Raw genomic sequence first — 25,408 nt, forward strand, 5'->3', positions numbered from 1 at the left:
TATCCTCAGAGCAATAACATTCTCCTTATCCTGATATCATCCTCAGAGCAGTAACATTCTCCTTATCCTGATATCCCAGTCAGAGCAGTAACATTCTCCTTATCCTGATATCCCACTCAGAGCAGTAACATTCTCCTTATCCTGATATTATCCTCAGAGCAGCAACATTCTCCTTATCCTGATATCATCCTCAGAGCAGTAACATTCTCCTTATCCTGATATTATCCTCAGAGCAGTAACATTCTCCTTATCCTGATATCATCCTCTGGGCAGTAACATTCTCCTTATCCTGATATCATCCTCAGGGCAGTAACATTCTCCTTATCCTGATATCATCCTCTGGGCAGTAACATTCTCCTTATCCTGATATCATCCTCAGGGCAGTAACATTCTCCTTCTCCTGATATTATCCTCAGGGCAGTAACATTCTCCTTATCCTGATATCCCCCTCAGAGCAGTAACATTCTCCTTATCCTGATATCATCCTCAGAGCAGTAACATTCTCCTTATCCTGATATCATCCTCAGGGCAGTAACATTCTCCTTATCCTGATATCCCCCTCAGAGCAGTAACATTCTCCTTATCCTGATATTATCCTCAGAGCAGTAACATTCTCCTTATCCTGATATTATCCTCAGAGCAGTAACATTCTCCTTATCCTGATATTATCCTCAGAGCAGTAACATTCTCCTTATCCTGATATCATCCTCAGGGCAGTAACATTCTCCTTATCCTGATATCATCCTCAGAGCAGTAACATTCTCCTTATCCTGATATCATCCTCAGAGCAGTAACATTCTCCTTATCCTGATATCATCCTCAGGGCAGTAACATTCTCCTTATCCTGATATTATCCTCAGAGCAGTAACATTCTCCTTATCCTGATATCATCCTCAGAGCAGTAACATTCTCCTTATCCTGATATCATCCTCAGAGCAGTAACATTCTCCTTATCCTGATATCATCCTCAGGGCAGTAACATTCTCCTTCTCCTGATATTATCCTCAGGGCAGTAACATTCTCCTTATCCTGATATCCCCCTCAGGGCAGTAACATTCTCCTTATCCTGATATGCCCCTCAGGCCAGTAACATTCTCCTTATCCTGATATTATCCTCAGTGCAGTAACATTCTCCTTATCCTGATATCCCCCTCAGAGCAGTAACATTCTCCTTCTCCTGATATTATCCTCAGTGCAGTAACATTCTCCTTATCCTGATATCCCCCTCAGGGCAGTAACATTCTCCTTATCCTGATATCCCCCTCAGGGCAGTAACATTCTCCTTATCCTGATATTATCCTCAGAGCAGTAACATTCTCCTTATCCTGATATCCCCCTCAGGGCAGTAACATTCTCCTTATCCTGATATCCCCCTCAGGGCAGTAACATTCTCCTTCTCCTGATATTATCCTCAGTGCAGTAACATTCTCCTTATCCTGATATCCCCCTCAGGGCAGTAACATTCTCCTTATCCTGATATCCCCCTCAGGGCAGTAACATTCTCCTTATCCTGATATTATCCTCAGGGCAGTAACATTCTCCTTCTCCTGATATTATCCTCAGAGCAGTAACATTCTCCTTATCCTGATATCCCCCTCAGGGCAGTAACATTCTCCTTATCCTGATATCCCCCTCAGTGCAGTAACATTCTCCTTCTCCTGATATTATCCTCAGAAGAGCAGTAACATTCTCCTTCACCGCTGATGAAATTGACTAAGTGACGTGAAAGAGAAAGTAGTGGTGACTGGTTATTTTTCAGACTGGAGTAAGGTAACACAGCTTTGTTCCTTAGGGGTCAGTGCTGGGACCACTTATTTTCTTGCTGTATATTAATGACTTGCATGGGTGTATAGGGCAGAATTTCAGATTTTGCAGATGACTAGAGTGTGATAGACTTCAGGAATGTATAGACAGACTAGTGAAATGGGCAGATACTTGGCAGATAAAATTTAACACACAAAAGTGTGAAAATAATGGAGTGGACATATAAACGAAATAGTACAATCCTAAAGGGGGTGCACGAGGAGAGAGACCTGGGGATATGTGTGCATAAATCGTTGAAGGTGGCAGGGCAGATTGAGAAAGCAGTTAAAAAGACTTACAGGAACCTGAGCTTCATAAATAGAGGTATTAGTGTACAAAAGCAAGGAAGTTATGATGAACCTATATAAAACACTGCTTCAGCCCCAACTGGAGTAGTGTGTCCAATTCTGGGAACTGTACTTTAGTAAGGATGAGAAGGCCTTAGAGAAGGTGCAGGAAAGATTTACAAGAATGATTCCAGGAATGAGCGTGTTGAATAAGTATCTGAAAGAAGAAAATTGCAGGACTACAGGGAAAGGGTAGGGCAGTGGGACTAGCAGAGTCGGAATGGGCTCGATGGGTCGAATGGCCGCCTTCCGTGCTGTAACCATTCTATGATTCTTCTAGGTGTACTGGGCTCCGCCATCATAGAGGATGGGGATATTCCTGGAGCTTTCTCCTCCCGTTAGTTGTTTATGGTCCACCATCATTCACTTCTAGATGTGACAGGATTGCCGAGCTTTGAACTAATCCATTCCTTGTTGTAAGGGGAGCTTGGGGTGTGGGTTTGAATCCACACTCCCAGGGGGTTCTGTACGTGTGATTTATGAGGATGGGTGAGTAACGAGGCACCAGACACAGTGGGTAAGAGTACAACATGGCTAATGTTGTTTATTTAGAATAGTGAACACCAAGATAGAGGGCATAGGAAGAGGTCATAAATAGCAGTAATGGCACAATCTCACTCAACAACACAAAAATCCTTGCAACAGGGAAGGGGAAAATAAGAGGTTAAAACATTCCACTCACACACAACCACACCTCCCACTTCCACCCTTCTTATCAATTCCTATCCTAAATTGAGTCTGTGAGGGGGTTTGGCCTATACTCAATCCTATCAACTCCGGGGTTCTGGGGGCACTTATTTCAGCTCAGGGTCCCTCTGGGGTGGGTTTTACGTTGTTGGTCGGTTCGGTTTTCCTCCTCGGTGTTGCGTCGGTTTCTTCTCTTTGCCTTTCGGTTGGCTCCTAAGCAAAAAGCTGCTGGAGTTAAGCTCACCTTCCCCAGAGCGAGGGCCCTGTGAAAAGCTGACTCAACTCCCAAAACCTGACTCCAACCTCCAACCTCTTCTGTGTCTTTTCGGTTTGACGTTGTCTTTGGGTTGTAGACGGTACAGTAAAATCTTATTCATGTAGCCAAAATCGAGCTCGTAGAATGTCCTGAGCACTTCTCGAAGGAGAGCCTGATAGAGGCGTTCTGTCTCTTTTGGGCACCACTCAGGTAGGTGCACCTCGGTAAGGTTTAGGGTGACGGAGGCCACGGCGTAGTGGACCCCCTGGTATAGCAGCTTGTCCGTGGGAACCAAAACCAAACCGTTCTCTGGTCCTGGGTGTGGTAGGGCATCTGTCCGTGTCAGTTGGTTCGGTCGGGGCTGTGGGCAGGGGCTGTCTGGGGTGTGCGCTTAACTCGGTGGCGTGGATGGAGCTGGGGTGGCTTACTATGCATGCGACCATGCTCCGGTCCCATCCCGTCCCCTCCCCTTCATCCTGTCACTGTCGGGAGAACGCTATGGAGATGCCTGCCGGGCATATCTTCTCTGATCCCCACATGCACACATACACTCCTAACTCCGCCTCCCACCATTTATCCCAACACACACTCACTCCCACCTGGGTGCCCGTGATGGTCCGGTAGGTGCTGTTGTCCAGTCTCCCAATCTGCTGTTAGATTTCCCATGTCCTTGCTCAGCTTCCTGAGCCACCACCATCTTCCCACCAGGATGTGCCCCTTACAGGTCAGGCGAACCCTCTTCCCAACCACTACCCTAACCTGGGATGCGGTCACCTCAATGCTGGGGCAGGAGACTGATGCTTCCCCATATGTGACCCCGGGGTGGCTGGAGTAGCTAGTGGAATTGGACCCCAACCACCCTGGCCACCTTCCCCTGTGGGTATATATTGCGGTCCCCTCTACCCCTGGTGTCCCTTCTCCTGTGGTGACAGTCGGTGCCTGCCCCCCTGAGCATCCAAAAATAATGGCTTCTTCAGTCTCTCCCCGGTAGCCGATGCACTTTCTGATGTAGGTGCACAGGAGCAGGATTTTCCTCATCTCTGGTTCCTCTTCTGAAAGACAAAATCTCATTTGGTTCAAAAACCCTGAGCCCCCTGGCTCATCCCTCCCCCATTTTCAACTCTGTCTGCACCTCACAGTACCCCTGCACGGGTTTAAACTGTGTGTGCCTATCGGTCTGACCGCAAACCGCAATTTTACTGTGGAAGTCAAGGGGTTTCAACCAATAAACACTTGAAACAACAAACAAACCTTACACAAAAGAGGAAGTGAGAGAAACAAAGAAGTCCAGGCTCCCTATCCTATTGGCTCAAAAGCCTCACTGTTATACTCCCTATATTGCAGAGGCCACCTGAGCCCCACTACACTAGAGAAAACTTTAAATATATATCCTACTGCTCTCCTTTTTAACCTGCTTGCCACCCTTCCCGAGTGGCTGTGCTAATCCCTGGGCTCTCCTTGGTTTTCCTTTTATGCGGGGGAATGTAGGGGGGAGACCACCTCTCCTTTGGCCTCTTGGGCTGGACCGACCTCCGTGGCCCCTCTGTCTCCCCTGCCAAGGTGTCCCCCGAGCTTCGGGTAGTGTTTACTGGGCTGGTACAGCCCCTCACCCCATCCAGGGATGGCTCACTGTCCTCGGGAGCAACGAAAATTCCCCCGGCAGGCTCCTTACTGCCAGGGACTCCCATATCCTCTGGGGGCTTTGGGTTGTACAAGGGTTCCACCTGGAAACCACTCGCAGCTGATACACTCACAGCATTTCCTCAGCTCTTCTAGGGACCACTCACTGCTGGGACCCACCGCCACCCTCTCTCCTGCAGGCTCTGGGCTGTCTGCACCGAAGGCTAGGCTATCCCCGACAGGCTCCTCACTGTCGGCGGCCCCTGTCTCCGGTACAACCCCTTCCTCGTCAGGAGACCTTGACTGCGCGGCCCTTTTCCCCTAGTACCTCTCGGGAAAGTAAAACAGGCTGCTAGGGACAGTGGCACCCTTGGCTGCGGAGTCCGAGCGGATCTCCTAACGGATGGAGGTGAGTCCTCGTCCCATATATAAGGTGGGAATCCCCCTTCTTGTGGGTCCCAAATCTGTAGGTAGTTTGTACCTGTGTAGCAACTCACTGCTCCTTGTGGTCGCTTCTCGGCCTTTTGGCTAAGATCATGCGTAACTGACCTGACAGGGGAGTAGCCACCATGACCTCCGGGTGGTTCTCCCTGGATCAGGAAGGTATATGCTTGCTTTTTTGGAAACAGGAGGTGGGTGGGGTGGCTTGACCCATCCACCTCCATGGCACGAACCTGGTATTGCAGTACTTCCAGGAACGGTGCAGTGGCTCTAGGCCTTTTGGCTAAGAGCATTGGCGCAGAGTGATCCTTGGCGTGTGCAAGGTGACCTCTGGCGTTTGTGATTTGACAAAGAATTGGAACGATTGGCTACGAATTTCCCCCCAAAAAAACTCACTGCTCCTTGTGGTGGGATCGGTGGGGCTGCAGTGGTGGGCTGGGGGCCTGGGTTTCCCGTCGGGATTATCCCTCCGGGCTACCCTTTCCCACGAGGTTTTGCCTTGTTGGGGTTAAACAGTTTACATTGTGAAACCATTTAACCCGGCGGGGCATCTTGACCACGTATACTATTGGGCTTGCCTTGTCGACAATGCTGTAATGCCCCATGTATAGTGGCTCAAAGACTCCCACCCTGGCAAAGTTGCGGACCATGACCTGGTTCCCCACCTGCCACTCGTGGTGTTTGCTCGGTTCCAGCAGCAATCGGTTGGTCTGATGCTGCTTCCCCATGTTAGTGGCCGCCTGCCAGTGACTCTGCTTGAGGTGCTCCAACAGACCCTTGGTAAAGCGGAGCCTATTCACCTCGATTACCTGAGCTTCCGTCAGGACCGGGGCAAGTACATGGGTGGGGGTTCGCATGGCTCTTCCAGTCATGAGCTCGTATGGGGAATACCCCATGCTTTTCGACTGGCTGGCCCGGATCCCCATCAAAACCAGGGGCAACCTCTTCACCCACCTCTGCGGGGAATCCCCAGACTCCTTCCTGAGTTTTTCTTTCAAGGTCCTATTCATACGCTCCACTAGCCCTGAGGACTGGGGGTTGTAGGCAACATGCCACTTCCCCTCAATCCCCAGCACCTGAAGGGTTGCCTGCATGACCTGTCCCGTGAAGTGGCTCCCCCGGTCGGACTCCACGTACTGTGGAAGTCCCCACCTGGAGAACACCTCCCTAACCAATATCCTGGCGGTCCCTGCTGCTGTGGCTGTTCGGCAAGGGAAGGCTTCAACCCACTTTGTGAAAGTGTCCACCAAAACCAGGCAGTACCGGTACCCTCCCTTAGCCACAGGTAGAGGCCCTATGTAATTGATTTGTATCGATTGCCATGGTCCCTCGACCCTCCTTGCGTATCCTAGAGACACCTTTCTTTTCTGGGGATCTGGATTATTGGTTGCACAGACAAGACAGTTCGCACAAAATTCACGCGTGTCTTCCCGGAGTGGGGCCACCACCCGACCTGTTCCACCCGTTGCCAGGTGACCTCCGGTCCTGGGTGTCCAGCTCCAGGGCCTGCGTGGGCCAGCTGAAGGAATTCCCTCTGGTGCTGCTGGGACACTATCCACTGCTCTCCTTTAAACAACATCTTCTCCCTCACATGGATGTCTGTGCCTCCGTACGGTCCTTCGACCTTTTCTCCCGCAGTCAGCTTGTCCATGTCGGACTTGAGGACGGGATCTCGTGCCTGTACCTGCTGGAGGTCCGGGGCTAAAGCCACCCCTGTGCCCCCTTGTGTCCCCTGTCCGCCCCGGATAGCTGCTATGGAGCCTGCCTCGAGCGGGTTCCACTTGGTTCTCGTTCGGGCTCCCTCTTTGGCCAGTTGATCTGCCTTTTGGTTCCCTGCAGCCCTGGGCTTATGTTTGTAATGGGCCTTTACTTTGTGAATGCAAATATCTGCCCCTGTCCCTACTGCCTGCATGGTGTGTGCCCCTGTCCCTACTGCCTGCGTGGTGTGTGCCCCTGTCCCTACTGCCTGCATGGTGTGTGCCCCTGTCCCTACTGCCTGCATGGTGTGTGCCCCTGTCCCTACTGCCTGTGTGGTGTGTGCCCCTGTCCCTACTGCCTGCATGGTGTGTGCCCCTGTCCCTACTGCCTGCGTGGTGTGTGCCCCTGTCCCTACTGCCTGCATGGTGTGTGCCCCTGTCCCTACTGCCTGCATGGTGTGTGCCCCTGTCCCTACTGCCTGCATGGTGTGTGCCCCTGTCCCTACTGCCTGCGTGGTGTGTGCCCCTGTCCCTACTGCCTGCATGGTGTGTGCCCCTGTCCCTACTGCCTGCGTGGTGTGTGCCCCTGTCCCTACTGCCTGCATGGTGTGTGCCCCTGTCCCTACTGCCTGCATGGTGTGTGCCCCTGTCCCTACTGCCTGCGTGGTGTGTGCCCCTGTCCCTACTGCCTGCATGGTGTGTGCCCCTGTCCCTACTGCCTGCGTGGTGTGTGCCCCTGTCCCTACTGCCTGCGTGGTGTGTGCCCCTGTCCCTACTGCCTGCATGGTGTGTGCCCCTGTCCCTACTGCCTGCGTGGTGTGTGCCCCTGTCCCTACTGCCTGCATGGTGTGTGCCCCTGTCCCTACTGCCTGCGTGGTGTGTGCCCCTGTCCCTACTGCCTGCATGGTGTGTGCCCCTGTCCCTACTGCCTGCATGGTGTGTGCCCCTGTCCCTACTGCCTGCATGGTGTGTGCCCCTGTCCCTACTGCCTGCGTGGTGTGTGCCCCTGTCCCTACTGCCTGCATGGTGTGTGCCCCTGTCCCTACTGCCTGCATGGTGTGTGCCCCTGTCCCTACTGCCTGCATGGTGTGTGCCCCTGTCCCTACTGCCTGCGTGGTGTGTGCCCCTGTCCCTACTGCCTGCATGGTGTGTGCCCCTGTCCCTACTGCCTGCGTGGTGTGTGCCCCTGTCCCTACTGCCTGCATGGTGTGTGCCCCTGTCCCTACTGCCTGCATGGTGTGTGCCCCTGTCCCTACTGCCTGCATGGTGTGTGCCCCTGTCCCTACTGCCTGCGTGGTGTGTGCCCCTGTCCCTACTGCCTGCATGGTGTGTGCCCCTGTCCCTACTGCCTGCATGGTGTGTGCCCCTGTCCCTACTGCCTGCATGGTGTGTGCCCCTGTCCCTACTGCCTGCGTGGTGTGTGCCCCTGTCCCTACTGCCTGCATGGTGTGTGCCCCTGTCCCTACTGCCTGCGTGGTGTGTGCCCCTGTCCCTACTGCCTGCGTGGTGTGTGCCCCTGTCCCTACTGCCTGAATGATGTGCTGCAGTCGGGGTTTTATAGCCAGGGGCTTTCCGTCTACAGATGTATACCTGCGACGGGACCAGATGGCGAGGTACTCCGTGCAGGCATTGCAGGTGAACATACTATCTGAACAGATAGTATAGGGCCGTGGGAATTCGGCGGGGTGGGTGACTACATACATGACTGCCGACAGTTCAGCATGCTGGGTCCTCATGGTGGTTGGGAGCTTTATGGCCCTGGCAATGCGTGCCTGGGGATCATAAATCCCACACCCTGTGAGCCTTTCCCCCACCACCACTGTGCTGGACCCATCAACAGAGATCTCCCAGCCGTGGGAATGGATCCCTGCCCGGAACCCTATGTTCACATCCCAGACCCCCGCAACGGAGCAATGGTGGGCTTTCCCGGGGTACAGCATGTTGGTTGCCAGTCGGGCTCACACATCCCTTTTACTCTCAGATCCATCTGTGAGAGCAGGAGAGTCCAGCGAGCAATGCGTACACTGCTCACTGTCCCATCCTTAATTCTCCCATCCAGCAGCATCTGAGTGGGGGTGTGATGAGTGAGGAGGGTGATAGGGGACACTCCTGTAAACACCTGCGACCGCTTCACAGCCCAGTGGGTGGCCAGCAGATGCCTTTCACAGTTTGAGTAACCCCTCTTAACCTCAGTGAGGACCCTGGAGGAGTAGACCACCGGACTCAGCTGGCCGTGCTGCTGTTGCATCAGCACAGCACTTAAGCTATCCCCGCTGGCTGCTACCTCCAGGAAAAATTCCTCGCCCTCATCTACCGCTCCCAGAGCCGGAGCTTTCTGCAGGTCTCCCTTGTGGCGGGTAAATGCTGCATCACAGTCCTCATCCCAATCCCACTCCATGCCTTTGTGTAGGAGCCGGAGTAGGGGGGCTGCAATGGCTGCGTAATCCTCAATGAAGTCCCTGCAGTAACCGGTCAGACCCAGGAACGACCTCACCCCTGTAACTGTAGTCGGAGCCAGTAACTCCTGAACTGCCCTCCTCTTAGCCTCATCAATGGCTCTCTCCCCTGCCCGCACAGTCAGCCCCAGGAATTTTACCTCTGTCTGGCCGATCTGTGCCTTCTTAGGGTTTACTTTAAAACCCTCCTCGTGCAGCAGTCCCAACAGCTCTGCCAGCAGGGGACCGTGCTCTTCCTCCGAATCGGAGAATAGCAGCAGGTCGTCCACATACTGGACTAGCTGTCTGGGTCTGCTGAACTCTTTCAGGCAGTTGGCCATGCACTGATGATAAATGCTCGGACTGTTGTGGAAGCCCTGGGGAAGACAGTTCCAGGTATACTGCTGTCCTTTGAATGTAAAGGCGAATTTGTACTGGTCCTCCTGCTGCAGCAGGATGGGCCAGAACCCATTCGAGATGTCCAGCACACGGCTGCGGACGCGGGGATGGCTGTGACTCGGTCAGCTACGGCTGCCACTGTGGGCGCACAGGCAGGGATATTTTTATTGAGGACTCAGTAGTCCACCGTGGCCCTCCAAGAATTGTCCGTTTTCCTAACCGGCCAAAGTGGAGAGTTCACATGTGGCTGTTGGTCTCAACACTCCCTGTCTGACTACAGATCCCAATGCGACCTCTAGGTCTGCCTCAGCCTCCCTGGGAAAATTATACTGCTTCTGGGGCTTAGACATGGGGTCCCCATCTACTCTGACCTTGACCCCATTTACCCGTCCACAGTCGTGCTTGTGCCTGGCAAATGCCGCCAGGTTGGCCCGCACAAAAGCCTGATAGGTCATCGGGGTGCCGTCTACCAGAGCGCTGAGGTCATATCCCTCCTTCGGCTTTACAGTGCAGAGGGAACCCTTCCCCTGCTTCCCCTGGATGACTGCTGTACCTTCCCCTTCCCCAGTGTCAGCTGTGCCCCACAGAGCGGTTCCTCAGGTCGACCAGAATTTTCTGGCTGCTGAGGAAATCTGCCCCTAGGATGCCTTTACCCACTCCCTCCCACGGCAGAAGGACACCGTTCCACATGGTGTGGAGGGTGCCTATGTGTATCTGCAGTGGTTTGGAGAAGAAGCCCTCGTGTTCTTCTCCAGTGAAGCTGGTTAGGCAGTAGGGGATCCCACTGGATAGGGGTGAGGTGGTCGGGTCGTCTACATGAACCAGGGTGCATGAGGCCTCTGTGTCCAGCAGATACTCCCCCCGGACCCCCTCAACCCCCATCATGACACATGGTCTGCTCCACGCATCATAGGTGACCGGGCAGAGGTACACGGGTTCCTCGGGGTCTAGTCATTGGGGAGGTGTTGGGTCTGGGCCTGAGGGACTTCTCCCCCGGTCACGCTGCGACCTTCCCAGTCTGGGTAAGGAGTGCCTGCAGAGCCGCGAGGAAACCCTCGAGTGGGACGGCAGGGCTGGGTACAGCTGGTTTGGGAGGGCTTGCAGCCGCAGGGACTGGGGCTGAGGTTGGAGCCTGTGGACACCTCTTTTCCTGCCTCGGATCCCGGCATTCCCTCATGTGCCCTGTCTTCCCGCGCCCGTAGCAAACCACCTCTCTGCCTGCCGGCCAATTCCCTTCTTGCCTCCACTCTCTCTTATCAGAGCCAGGGCGGATCTCGCACACCTTCCCCTTGGTGGGTTTCTCCTCCCCCGCTTCTGCCATTGCAAAAAGAGAGGGTCAGCTGCCTCAGCACCGTCTCCTCTCTGGCTTGGGGGTCTCTGAAATCGAACCACAGGTTGGCCTGGGCATGCAACTCAGGCTGTTTGCCACCAGTGCACGCAGCCAGCGACCGCATTGGTGTGCATCCAGCTGGGTTCGGTCCAGCTTCCTCACACACTGGCCACAGTCGATCAGCGAACGCCTGGGGGGTCTCCCCGGGTCTCTGGACAGTGGCCTGTACCCAGTCGAACGGACAGCCGTTGTTCAACCCCATGGCCTCCAGGGTATCCTCCTGGAGAGCGGCCACTGTTCGCTGACCCCTCTTGCTCTCAGCAGAGAAAGCCTGACACAGGGCTGGGTCCAGTGAGAACAGGAGCAGTTTGCTCCGTTCGGCCACATCGCAGTCATTTATGTCTCCTACCTGCTCTACTTCCATAAAGTGGACAGAGGGTCTCCTTTTCGGGTAAGTTTATTCACATGGGCCACCATCTGCCACAGCTGGGTCGCACTGTGGGGAACCACGTATTGGTTCTGTAGGGGACCCTCAGCCTGACCCACTGCGGGTGGTCCGAATCTACTCTGCCTGATGGGGCACATTGGGGCTGGTCCCAGAGGTTTAGATTCCAGCATCTCACCCTGCCTCTCCTCCGGAATCCCCAATGGGGCTGTGGGAGAGGGCCTGTAGGATTCTTCCTCCCTATCCTCCTCCCCACAGCCTGTTTCACTATGCTCCCCCTTCTGCACCTCGGCTGGACTGATAAGGCACACCACTCCTTTACTGGGTGCCTTGCTTTCAGCCCAGCCAAGGGCTTTTGCCTCAGCTCGGGCCAGAGCTTTGGTGTCGGGCCGGGTGGGGATTCGAGTCTCGGGCACTTCCAGAGCTTTTGCTCCGGCTAGAACAAGGGCTGCTTTGGCTTCAGCCAGAGCCAGAGTGAGCCGATCAATTTGTTCCTGAAAGGAACGATGATCCGCCTCTGCCCTGCTGTGGCACACCTGAAGTGCAGCCTGCAGCTGGAGACTCTTACCCGCTCCCAACTTTACCTGGTTCTGAGCCTGGGCAAGTTCCTCCTGCAGTCCCCTGACGTAACCTTTTCCCTCAGTTACCTGGGACTGAAGGAACTCCCTGTGGTTGCGATAGCTTTCTCCATCTCTCTCTCGTTCCTGCCTCTCCCACTTTAAATCCTGATCCAGCTTTTCCCTTTCTTTGCTGGTCTTTACCAGCTCCACTCTCTCTGCTCAGCTAGCTCTGTCTGCAGGAGTCTACCTGCCTGTCCAAAACCTGTATTTGCTTCCGAAAGCAAATCAGCCACACTGCCTTTTCCACTGATCTTTTATGATCTTTCCTCTGGGTCCACCTGGCTGCTGCATCCTCAGGCCATTCAGCCCTCAGCAGCGCCTGCACCCACTTCCTTGAGCAGTTTATCCTTGATGTTGCATACCTAGCAATCTTACCCTCCATTTTATACTCCTCTCCACCAAGACTGACTGTCTCTTCACCCTCACTCAATGCATGTCTCTTCGTGGTCGCCATTGTAAGGGGAGCTTGGGGTGTGGGTTTGAATCCACACTCCCCGGGGGTTCTGTACGTGTGATTTATGAGGATGGGTGAGTAACGAGGCACCAGACACAGTGGGTAAGAGTACAACATGGCTAATGTTGTTTATTTAGAATAGTAAACACCAAGATAGAGGGCATAGGAAGAGGTCATAAATAGCAGTAATGGCACAATCTCACTCAACAACACGAAAAATCTCACAACAGGGAAGGGGAAAATAAGAGATTAAAACATTCCACTCACACACAACTACACTTCCCACTTACACCCTTCTTACCAATTCCTATCCTAAATTGAGTCTGTGAGGGGGTTTGGGCTATACTCAATCCTATCAACTCCGGGGTTCTGGGGGCACTTATTTCAGCTCGGGGTCCCTCTGGGTTGGGTTTTACGTTGTTGGACGGTTCGGTTTTCCTCCTCGGTGTTGCATCGGTTTCTTCTCCTTGCCTTTCGGTTGGCTCCTAAGCAAAAAGCTGCTGGAGTTAAGCTCACCTTCCCCAGAGCGAGGGGCCTGTGAAAAGCTGACTCAACTCCCAAAACCTGACTCCAACCTCCAACCTCTGGTTGGTTTCCTTGCTCAGCTCAGCTGTGGGAAGTCACTGCCACTGCCTGCTGGTTTTCAGTCTCAGTGACTTCGTCTGCGGAACTGCTGCTTCTTCCCCTGGTGGAGCGAGAGCGAGAGGGAGCTCTCTCTAGATACAAGCTGCAAGCTCCAAGCTCTCCAACTTCCAAAACCTTCCCCCTCTCCAAAACCTCCCCCACCTTCCAAAACCTCCAACTCTCCAGCTGCTTCCACACCCTGCTGCTTCTACCCCCCCGGTGGTTCTGGAGGTCCTATAACCAATTTAGTTCTGGCCTTTTCGTGCTCAAACTCAGTTGGTGGTCCATTGTGTAAGTTTGGGCGGGGAGATAGCTTTGAATATTTAATCAGAAGATGTCACAGGTACAGGTAGGTGTGAGGACAGGGGTATTGTTTCAGTGCACATTGGTGCCTCAACGTCTGTTGGTCCATTGTAACGTCCCGGGAGTCAATTACCACATTGATCTCAGGACCATTGTCTATTGTCCATATTAATTAGGTGGATAATGGTCCACATTCATAATTTGATTCAAACTGGGCCGGGTAGTCCATTGGTTGAGGATTTCCCCGCTTCAGGCCTGACTCGACCCCTGATTGGCCTGCCAGAATGCACTTTTCCCCATTGGCCAGTGCCTCTGTCTCGCTTGGGAGCCAGATTCCACAATGTTCATTTAAAATGAATAGAACGATCCCATGTTAGTTTTCTTGTCCTTGGGGTGTTTCAATAAAATGCGGCTGTGGATTTTCGAACCTTACACTTGTCGGATCGCTTAGTTATGTCTTTAGCATGTTGCTTCCACTGTTTAGCTTTGTTGCAGCTTCCCCAGGTTGGCACCTCATTTTGAGGTAGGCCTGGTGCTGCTCCTGGCATGCTCTTCTACACTCATTGAACCGTTGATGGTAATGGTAGAATGAGGGATATACCGGGCTGTGAGGTTACAGATTGTGGTGGAATACAATTCTGCTGTTACTGATGGCCCACAGTGCCTCATGAATGCCCAGTTTTGAGCTGCTAGATCTGTTCTGAATCTCTCCCATTTCATCATCATCATCGGCACTCCCTCGAAATCGAGGAAGACTTGCTTCCACTCTAAAAGTGAGTTCTCAGGTGACTGAAGAGTCTAATACAGGAATTACAGTCTCTGTCACAGGTGGGACAGACAGTGGTTGAAGGAAAGGGTGGGTGGGGAGTCTGGTTTGCTGCACGCTCCTTCCGCTGCCTGTGCTTGTTTTCTGCATGCTCTTGGCGACGAGACTCGAGGTGCTCTTCCTCCACTTAGGGCGATCTCTGGCCAGGGACTCCCAGGTGTCGGTGGGGATGTTGCATTTTATCAAGGAGGCTTTGAAGGTATCCTTAAAAACGTTTCCTCTGCCCACCTGGGGCTCGCTTGCTGTGTTGAAGCTCCGAGTTGAGTGCTTGCTTTGGGAGTCTTGTGTTGGGCATGTGGACGTTGTGGCCTGCCCAATGGAGCTGATCGAGCGTGATCAGTGCTTCAATGCTGGGGATGTTGGCCTGATCGAGAACACTGGCGTTGGTGCGTCTATCCTCCCAGTGGATTTGCAGGATCTTACGGAGGCAGCGCTGGTGGTATTTCTCCAGCGTTTTGAGGTATTTGCTCTATATGGTCCAGGTCTCTGAACCATACAGGAGGGTAGTATTTAGCACAGTACAGATAGTGGTGTCACACATGATGGAAGGTGTCCTCAATGTGAAGATGGGACTTCGTCTCCACAAGGACTGTGCGGTGGTCACTGCTACCAATGCTATCATGGACAGATGCATCTGTGACAGGTAGATTGGTGAGGACGTGGTCAAGTAGGTTTTTCCCTCGTGTTGGTGTTCTCACTGTCTGCCACAGACCCAGTCTGGCAGCTATGTCCTTCAGGACTCAGCCAGCTCAGTCAGTAGTGATGATACCGAACCATTCTTGGTGATAGACATTGAAGTCCCCCACCCAGAGTACATTCTGTGCCCTTGCTACTCAGTACTTCTTCCAAGTGGTGTTAAACATGGAGGAGTACTGATTCATCAGCTGAGGGAGGGCGGTAGGTGGTAATCAGCAGGAGGTTTCCCTGCCCATGCTTGACCTGAAACCATGAGACTTCATAGGGTCCGGAGTCAATGTTGAGGACTCCCAGGGCCACTCCCTCCCGACTGTATACCACTGTGCCCCCACTCCTGGTGGGTCTGTCCAGCTGGTGGGACAGGGCATACCCAGGTATGGTGATGGAGGTGTCTGGGACATTATCTAAAAGGTATGATTCTATCACTAACTCAAGCTGCTGCTTGACTAGTCTGTGGGACAGCTCTCCCAATTTAGGCACAAGTCCCAGATGTTGGTAACAAGGACTTTGCAGGGTCGATGGGGCTGGGTGTGCCATTGTTGTGTCCGTAGCTGGTGCCGAGATCAATGCCAGGTGGTCCGTCCAGTTTTATTAATGTTTGTTGTTGCGGTTTGTTACAACGGAGTGGCTTGCTAGGCCATTTCAGAGGGCAGTTAGGAGTCACCCACTTTCCCAGACACACAGGCTGGTAAGGTTTGGCATGTTACCTTCCCTAAAGGACATTATTGAACCAGATGAGTTCTTACAACAATCTGCTGATTTCATGGTCACCGTTACTGATACTGGCTTTTTAATTCCAGATTTATTTAATTAACGGAATTTAAATTCCACAGCCTCCGTGATGGGATTTAAACTCGTGTTTCCAAATAGTCCTGTATCATAACCACTATGCTAGCGTTCCCGACCATATTCATCGTGACATTATAGCAGGTGACGATTCTACCCATTTATACTGTAATGTAGACTCTCATTGTTATCTAGTTACCTTGCATATAATACACACACACTAGGATAAGCCCACGTTACTGATGGGAGGACTGTGCAGACAATGAGATAAGAAATTAATGTGCAGAGTTTGCTGACTTTTTCTTTCCCCCAATTTAGGTGGGTGATTGAAAACACTTCGCATCACCATGACCCTCTCACTGTGACCCCCTCGCCGCTTGGTGTGAACTGTAACTCCTTTCTGAACTCTGTGTTCTCTGTTTGTTCTTGTGCCACATTAACAATGTCAGTTCAATAAGATGTTTGTGGTGTCACAGATTTCATTAAAAGTTGTATAAATCCCTAGACTGAGTTTTTTGTTGTAGTTGCATTTTCACCATATCCTCTGCAATGTTCTGTACAATTGTTTAATGGACTCAGCAGGTTGGCCAAGCCCTGCTGGATAATACAGCTCCCTGGCACCTGATTTTAACTTTGGGAATCCAGCTGGTGGCAACGTGAAGCCCGGGAGATTTTAACACCCAGGCCTCATTTGCATGTCCCCTGAAACTAACGGGAAACAGGATGAACGTTGGCAAAAGGCCTCCGGCCAGGACCACAGATCTCCATCACTCGGGTTGGTCGTGAGGAGGGGGTGGAGCCCGTGGCTGGAAGGCCTAAGCTTTCCTTGTGGGGCCAGGAGAGAGAGTAGTGGCTTATAGGTAAGTTATAGAGGGTGAGGGGCACAGTGCCAGAAGACTTGGTCCTTGGTGATGGAACAAACAACAACTTGTATTGGGCAATGATGTAATAATGACTGAGGCAGAGGAGTGGACTGTACAATCCTGCAGAAGGCCACTCGTAAAGTGGGGGGGAGAGGGGGGAAGGAAAAGGAATGAGGCTGTGGAGTGATTGAAAATGAAGACGAGGACCATGGAGCACAAGAAACATAGGAAAAAGACCAGGGTCCATCTAGTTCAACAACTCCACCTTGGTAGTCACATGATACAATGGTCGAAAACCCCAGAACCAATCACAACACTCAATCTCTATCAATGATACTGGGTTTTTGGACCAATCAGACCAATCAATCTCTATCACAGACCCAGACATGAGGTGAGGGAAACCCCAGTGGTGGAGAGCTTTGGGAACCACAAGTCCAAAGTCCCCTGTTCCTCCCAAGCACCCTACACACATGTCCCAAATTACTCATACTGTATCCCAAAATGTTATTTTCTGAAACAAATCTAATTTGTGTTTGACTGAATCCACCGTCTCCCATAGATTGACCACTCACTGACTGAAATACTGTTTCCACAGCTAGTTAAAATTGACCCCGTTCAAGCGCAGGCCTTGTCCTCTGGTTCTACTGTTCTGGACAAGATGAAACAGCTTGTCACAGTCAACATTATCCAGTCCCTTTTTAGAATCCTACAACAGCAATCGTATAACCTCTCAACCTTCTCTCTTCCAGTGAGAACATGCCCAATTTACATAATCACTCCTCGTAATCCTATCCCTCCATCCTTCTATCATAACATAAGAAATAGGAACAGGAATAGGCCACCCTTGAGCCTGCTCTGCCATTAAGTGGGAGCGAATCATAGAAGTTTACAGCACGGAAGGAGGCCATTTCGCCCAATAAGAGGTTATCCAGCCTAATCCCACTTTCCAGCTCTAGGTCTGTAACCCTGCAGGTTACGGCACTTTAAGTGCACATCCAAGTACTTATTAAATGTAGTGAGGGATCCTGCCTCTACCACCCTTTCAGGCAGTGAGTTCCAGACCTCCCCCACCCTCTGTGAAGAAATTTCCCCTCAAATCCCCTCTAAACCTTCTACCAATTACTTTAACTTTATGCCCCCCTGGTTGTTGACCCCTCTACTAAGGGATGTACAGGGATGGAGTATAAAAGTATGTAAGTCCTGCTCCAACTGCTTAAGGGGTTGGTGAGACCACACTTGGAGTACTGCGTACAGTTTTTGTCTCATTTAAAGAAGGATATACTTGCATTGGAGGCAGTTCAGAGAAGGTTCACGAGGTTGATTTCTGAGATGAAGGGGTTATCTTGTGAAGAAAGGTTGAGTAGGTTGGGCCTTATTGGAGTTTAGAAGAATGAGGGGGGATCTCATTGAAACATACAAGATTCTGAAGGGGCTTGACAGGGTAGATGCAGTGCATTTCTATAGTAGTTTCCACAATGTCAGGACGTCCCAAAGTACTTTACAGCCAATGAAATAGTTTTTGAAGTGTAGTCACTGTTGTAATGTAGAAAATGCTGCAGCCAATTTGTGCACAGCAAGCTCCCACAAATAGCAATGTGATAATGTCCAGGTAATCTGCTTTAGTGATGTTGGTCGAGGGATAATTATTGGCCAACACACCAGGGAGAACTCCCTTGCCATGGGATCTTTTACGTCTACAAGAGGGAAGCTGGTGCCTCGGTTTAACATCTCCACAATAACGAAAAGATATGAGCTAGTTCCATCTCCAGTCCTTTTTACTCTGCCGTAGTGATGGACTATAACACGACTCTGCATCCACCTATCTAAAACAGATCCCCACTGACATTACTATTCCCCTCCACACAGCACACGTTCACCAAATGTTCCCCCAATCATAACATTTCAGGTCTGCCTGTTCACGGTCACTCTCCCCAGGGTTATTTTAATCTGAATTGTGCCTAGTGTGGACTGTGATTGCTCAGGTTGGGATTTGGGCTACACACCTGTAAACCAAGTACTTCTGCTATCTTCAATCGAGCATAGTTCAGATGCCTATATGTATGTCACCACTTGCAAAACTGCAAGGAATCCAGTAGGATTACAAGTTAAAATTCCTTACAGTAAATCCACAAAGCTACAGCAGATACACATTCCTTGTTTACATATCCTACTGACATTAAAAAACATAAAATAGGCACCTGATCCATGCACTTTAAATAAAACCATCCCAGCTGTGACACAAACCCCAGCTTATCAGTTAGTTCACATCCAGTGTTGTGAGTATTTGATGGGTGTTAGTGGCCCAGAAAGTCACCGCTACAAAATAAGAATAAACCCTATGGACCACTCGGCTATAACCTAGGCATCGAGTCAGGACATGACAAAAACACACCCAGCCCAGCAACATTGCAAAGTCCTCCTCCATCTGAGGGTGTGCCAAAATTGAGAGTTTCCCACAGACAAACAACTCAACAATCATACTCATATATTTATCAGCCAATATGTCAATTCCTCCACAACCAACAGATCAGGTCAAAGTTCTGCAGTCAGGTCACATCAGGTCACAAATGGTGATCATCATAGGCAGTCCCTCGAAATGAGGATGGCTTGCTTCCACGCCAAAAAAGGAAGAGTTCACAGGTGTTTCAATGAAAGACCTAATATTCCAGGTCCTGAACTACATCCTGAAGGATGGAAGATTCCTGTGCTTGGATTTTTTTAACGTGTAGTGACTGTTGCACACCAGCCACCACACGGGCTTGACAGAGCTAGGTCTTGGTCCAGTGGCAAGGATTAACCAGGACGACTGGAGACCAGCTCTGCTGCACGTACTTAGTGCGCTCACATATCGCAGTGTGGGCTGGCCCGTGCTGCCCCTGGGCCATGCCTTTTCTGGCCCCGAACTTGAGTCTCTCCTGAGCCCCCTCTACAATCTCTCACCACTTCTTCGCCCCGACCTCGCTGCTCCTGCTGTACCTGCCCACGCTCCAATCACCGATCTGGACCTTGATGACGTCCCTCTTTGCTGCCGTCGCCCTCCTGCACCAGCTCGCGCTGTACCTTGCAGTGGTACGCTGCCCATGGCCACCGCTCTCCGCTCCTTTTATGGTCCCGACCTGCTGATGGTCTCTCGCAGGTTGAGGCAATTAAACAACTAACAGGAGGAGGAGGCTCCATCAACATCCCCATCTTCAATGATGGCAGAGCTCAGCATGTGAGTGCAAAAGACAAGGCTGAAGTAGAAGCAAAAGATAGAAAGAAGAAAAGTAAAAGTGGATGGCACAGAAACCCAAAGCAAAAATCAAGGAGGGCCACATTACAGCAAAATTCTAAAGGGGCAAAGTGTGTTAAAAAGACAAGCCTGAAGGCTCTGTGCCTCAATACAAGGAGTATTCGGAATAAGGTGGACGAATTAACTGCACCGGCAGCAATTAATGAATATGATATAATTGCCATCACGGAGACATGGTTCCAGGGTGACCAAGGCTGGGAACTCAACATCCAGGGGTATTCAACATTTAGGAAGGATAGACAGAAAGAAAAAGGAGATGGGGTGGCATTGCTGGTTAAAGAGGAAATTAACGCTATAGTAAGGAAGGACATTAGCTTGGATGATGTGGAATCTGTACGGGTGGAGCTGCGGAAAACCAAAGGGCAGAAAACGCTAGTGGGAGTTGTGTACAGACCACCAAACAGTAGTAGTGAGGTTGGGGACAGCATCAAACAGGAAATTAGGGATGCGTGCAATAAAGATACAGCAGTTATTATGGACGACTTTAATCTACATACAGATTGGGCTAACCAAACTGGTAACAATACGGTGGAGGAGGATTTCCTGGAGTGTATTAGGGATGGTTTTCTAGACCAATATGTCGAGGAGCCAACTAGCGGGTGGTCTTCCTAGACTGGGTGATGTGTAATGAGAAAGGACTAATTAGCAATCTTGTCGTGCAAGGCCACTTGGGGAAGAGTGACTATAATATGGTAGAATTCTTTATTAAGACGGAGAGAGACACAGTTAGTTCAGAGACTAGGGTCCTGAACTTAAGGAAAGATAACTTCGATGGTATGAGACGTGAATTGGCTAGAATAGACTGGCAAATGATACTTAAAGGGTTGATGGTGGATAGGCAATGGCAATCATTTTAAGACCACATGGATGAACTTCAACAATTGTACATCCCTTTCTGGAGTAAAAATAAAATGGGGAAGGTGGCTAACAAGGGAAATTAAGGATAGTGTTAAATCCAAGGAAGAGGCATATAAATTGACCAGAAAATGCACAAAACCTGAGGACCGGGAGAAATTTATAATCCAGCAGAGGAGGACAAAGAGTTTAATTAGGAGGGGGAAAATAGAGTACGAGAGGAAGCTTGCAGGGAACATAAAAACTGACTGCAAAAGCTTCTATAGATATGTGAAGAGAAAAAGATTAGTGAAGACAAACGTAGGTCCCTTGCAGTCAGATTCAGGTGCATTTATAATGGAGAACAAAGAAATGGCAGACCAGTTGAACAAATACTTTGGTTCTGTCTTCACGAAGGAAGACACAAATAACCTTCCGGAAATACTAGGGGACCGAGGGTCTAGTGAGAAGGAGAAACGGAAGGAAATCCTTATTAGGTGGGAAATTGTTTTAGGGAAATTGATGGATTGAAGGCCGATAAATCCCCGGGGCCTGATAGTCTGCATTCCAGAGTACTTAAGGAAGTGGCCCTAGAAATAGTGGATGCATTGGTGATCATTTTCCAACAATCTATGGGGTACTGAAGTTGCATGTTCAGCCATGAACTAATGGAATGGCAGTGCAGGCTCGAAGGGCCGAATGGCCTACTCCTACACCTATTTTCTATGTTTCTATGTTTCTATGACTCTGGATCAGTTCCTATGGACTGGAGGGTAGCTAATGTAACACCACTTTTAAAAAAGGGAGGGAGAGAGAAAACAGGTAATTATGGACCGGTTAGCCTGACATCAGTAGTGGGGAAAATGTTGGAATCAATTATTAAAGATGAAATAGCAGCGCATTTGCAAAGCAGTGACAGGATCGGTCCTAGTCAGCATGGTTTTATGAAAGGGAAATCATGCTTGGCAAATCTTCTAGAATTATTTGAGGATGTAACTGATAGAGTGGACAAGGGAGAACCAATAGATGTGATGTATTTGGACTTTCAAAAGGCTTTTGACAAGGTCCCACACAAGAGATTGGTGTGCAAAATTAAAGCACATGGTATTGGGGGTAATGTACTGACGTGGATAGAGAACTGGTTGACAGACAGGAAGCAGAGAGTCAGGATAATTGGGTCCTTTTCAGAATGGCAGGCAGTGACTAGTGGGGTGCTGCAGGGCTCAGTGCTGGGACCCCAGCTATTTACAACATACATTAATGATTAAGATGAAGGAATTGAATGTAATATTTCCAAGTTTGCAGGTGACACTAAGCTGGGTGGCAGTGTGAGCTGTGAGGAGGACACTAAGAGGCTGCAGGGTGACTTGGACAGGTTCGGTGAGTGGGCAAACGCATGGCAGATGCAGTATAATGTGGATAAATGTGAGGTTATCCACTTTGGGGGCAAAAACACGAAGACAGCAGATTAGGAAAAGAGAAGACCTGGGTGTCATGGTACATCAGTCATTGAAAGTTGGCATGCAGGTACAGCAGGCGGTGAAGAAGGCAAATGGTATGTTGGCCTTCATAGCTAGGGGATTTGAGTATAAGAGCAGGGAGGTCTTACTGCAGTTGTACAGGGTCTTGGTGAGGCCTCATCTGGAATATTGTGTTCAGTTGTGGTCTCCTAATCTGAGGAAGGACATTCTTGCTATTGAGGGAGTGCAGCAAAGATTCACCAGACTGATTCCCGGGATGGCAGGACTGACATATGAGGAGAGACTGGATCGACTGGACCTGTATTCACTGGAGTTTAGAAGGATGAGAGGGGATCTGATAGAAACATATAAAATTCTGATGGGACTGGACAGGTTAGATGCAGGAAGAATGTTCCCGATGTTGGGGAAGTCCAGAACCAGGGGACACAGTCTAAGGATAAGGGGTAGGCCATTTAGGACTGAGATGAGGAGAAACTTCTTCACTCAGAGTTGTTAACCTGTGGAATTCCCTGCCGCAGAGAGTTGTTGATGCCAGTTCATTGGATGTATTCAAGAGGGATTTAGATATGGCCCTTACGGCTAAAGGGATCAAGGGGTATGGAGAGAAAGCAGGAAAGGGGTACTGAGGTGAATGATCAGCCATGATCTTATTGAATGGTGGTGCAGGCTCGGAGGGCCGAATGACCTACTCCTGCACCTGTTTTCTATGTTTCTATGTCTATGTTTCTATCCAGCTTCCCTTTAAATGCATCTGATAGTTGCCTCAACTAGTCCTTGTTGTAGCGAGTTCCACATTCTCACCACTGAGTAAGGAATTTTCTCCTTAATTCCCAATTTGATTTATTAATTACTATTTCTGAGCCCTAGTTTTGAACTCCTCAACAAGTGGAAATATTTTCTCTATGTCTACTCTATGAAACCCTTTCATTATCTTTATGACTTCTATCAGATCATCCTCAGCCTTCTCATTTCCAGAGAAAAGAACCCCAGCCTGTTGAATCTTTCCCGATAAGTATATCCTCTCAGTTCTGGTATCATCCTTGTGAATCGTTTTTGCACCTTCCCCAGTACCTCTATATCCTTTTTATAATATGAAGACCAGATCTGTGCACAGTACTCAAAGTGTGGTCTAACCAAGGTTCGATATAAGTTTAACTTATGCTCTTTGCTTTTCAATATTGTACTTGTAGAAACCCCGGTACATGGTTTGCCTTTATAGCCGAATTAACCATGTCGCTACTTTGTGAATCTGTATCCCTAAATCCCTTTGCTCCTCTACCCCACCCAGACGCTTATTATCCATCATCACCATCATAGGCAGTCCCTCGAAATCGAGGAAGACTTGCTTCCACTCCAAAAATGAGTTCTTAGGTGACTGAACAGTCCAATACGGGAATTACAGTCTCTGTCACAGGTGGGACAGACAGTGGCTGAAGGAAAGTGGGGAGTCTGGTTTGCCATACGCTCCTTCCGCTGCTTGCACTTGGTTTCTGCATGCTCTCGGCGATGAGACTCGAGGTGCTCAGCACCCGCCCGGATGCACTTCCTCTATTTAAGGCGGTCTTTGGTCAGGGACTCCCAGTTGTCGGTGGGGACGCCACACTTTATCAAGGAGGCTTTGAGGGTGTTATTGAAACGTTTCCTCTGCCCACCTTCGGCTCACTTGCCGTGTAGGAGTTCCGAGTAGAGGGCTTGCTTTGGGAGTCTTGTGTCAGGCATGCAAACAATGTGGCCCGCCCAGCAGAGCTGGTCGAGTGTGGTCAGTGCTTCGATACTGGGGATGTTGGCCTGGTCAAGGACGCTAATGTTGGTGCGTCTGTCCTCCCAGGGGATTTGCAGGATCTTGCGGAGACATCGTTGGTGGGTATTTCTCCAACGATTTGTGGTGTCTGCTGTATATGGTCCGTGTCTCGGACCCATACAGGAGGGCGGGTATTACTACAGCCCTGTAGACCATGAGCTTGGTGGTAGATTTGAGGCCCTGATCTTCGAACACTTTTCCTCAGGCGGCCGAAGGCTGCACTGGCGCACTGGAGGCGGTGTTGAATCTCGTCGTCGATGTCTGCCCTTGCCGATAATAGACTCCCGAGGTATGGAAAGTGGTCCTTGTCCAGGGCCGTGCCGTGGATCTTGATGACCGGTGGGGGGCAGTCTTGTGTGGCGGGGACAAGCTGGTGGAGGACCTTTGTCTTACGGATGTTTAGTGTAAGGCCCATGCTTTTGTACACCTCAGTGAATACATTGACTATATCCTGGAGTTCAGTCTCTGAATGTGCGCAGATGCATATGTCGTCCACATATTGTAGCTCGACGATAGAGGTTGGGACCGTCTTTGATCTGGCCTGGAGACGATGAAGGTTGAACAGGTTCCCACTGGTTCACTCCAGTTCCACTCCAGTGGGGAGCTTGTTGAGTGTGAGGTGGGGCATTGCAGCGAGGATGTGGTGGCAAGCTTAACAAAGATAGACATAGAATAACAGGATACTGACTTGCAGTTAGGCTAGGTGTTGAACAATAGGAAACCTGGCTTGTTGCTTCGTAGCTGAAAAATGTAAAGCCCCCAATGTAATGGAACAGGTGACCCATATGGATTGCAGTTTTCGGCTTTAAATACTGTACGCTGGTAGTCAAGGGTTGAGTCGGCTGGTGAGGAGTTGAGGAACTCTAGCCGTTCTCCCTTGGCCAAGCTATAGGTATTTACAAATAAACTTTATTTTTGATTCTTTATCAGACTTGTGTTGAGCCGTTATTTTGGTTTCACATCAGAATGGATTAGGCGGTGATCCGTCCAGCAGTCGTCAGCTCCTGTCATGGCGCGGGTGATGCACACATCCTTGCGATCCCTGGCTCGGACAATGACATAGTCGAACAGGTGCCAGTGTTTGCCTGAGGGCGCCACAACACCATCCCAAATTGTTTATCAACAGAAAGGGATACCACTCCCTGAACGTTCAGTTAGTGTGTGACCACCAGCGAAGGATCCTGGCAGTTGATACCTGGTATCCAGGCAGCTCCCATGATGCCTTCATCCTGCACCAGAGCAGTGTGCCCACTCTCTTCACCAGCCCAAACCAGGACTGTAGGTGGCTGCTTAGGGATAAGGGATATCCCCCACTTGGCTGCTCACTACATTTTGTAACCCCAGGACTGCGGCCGAACATACTTATAA

At 50.5% G+C, this 25,408-nt stretch overlaps 1 protein-coding gene and 1 pseudogene across 1 annotated transcript in view; both read left to right on the forward strand.

The window, feature by feature from the left end:
* LOC139229870 (H-2 class II histocompatibility antigen, A-U alpha chain-like) overlaps positions 1–16,271 on the forward strand; it is a 61,884-nt gene extending 45,613 nt beyond the window's left edge. Inside the window, exon 5 of the mRNA XM_070861504.1 lies at positions 16,088–16,271. The gene's annotated coding sequence lies outside the window, so the exon portion shown is untranslated. The remainder of the gene's footprint in view (positions 1–16,087) is intronic.
* On the forward strand, positions 5,222–5,424 carry LOC139230662 (U2 spliceosomal RNA; annotated as a pseudogene).
* Positions 16,272–25,408: the final 9,137 nt, after the last annotated feature.

Source organism: Pristiophorus japonicus, chromosome 19 (genome assembly GCF_044704955.1).
Source record: "Pristiophorus japonicus isolate sPriJap1 chromosome 19, sPriJap1.hap1, whole genome shotgun sequence".
Classification (NCBI taxonomy): Eukaryota; Metazoa; Chordata; class Chondrichthyes; family Pristiophoridae; genus Pristiophorus; species Pristiophorus japonicus.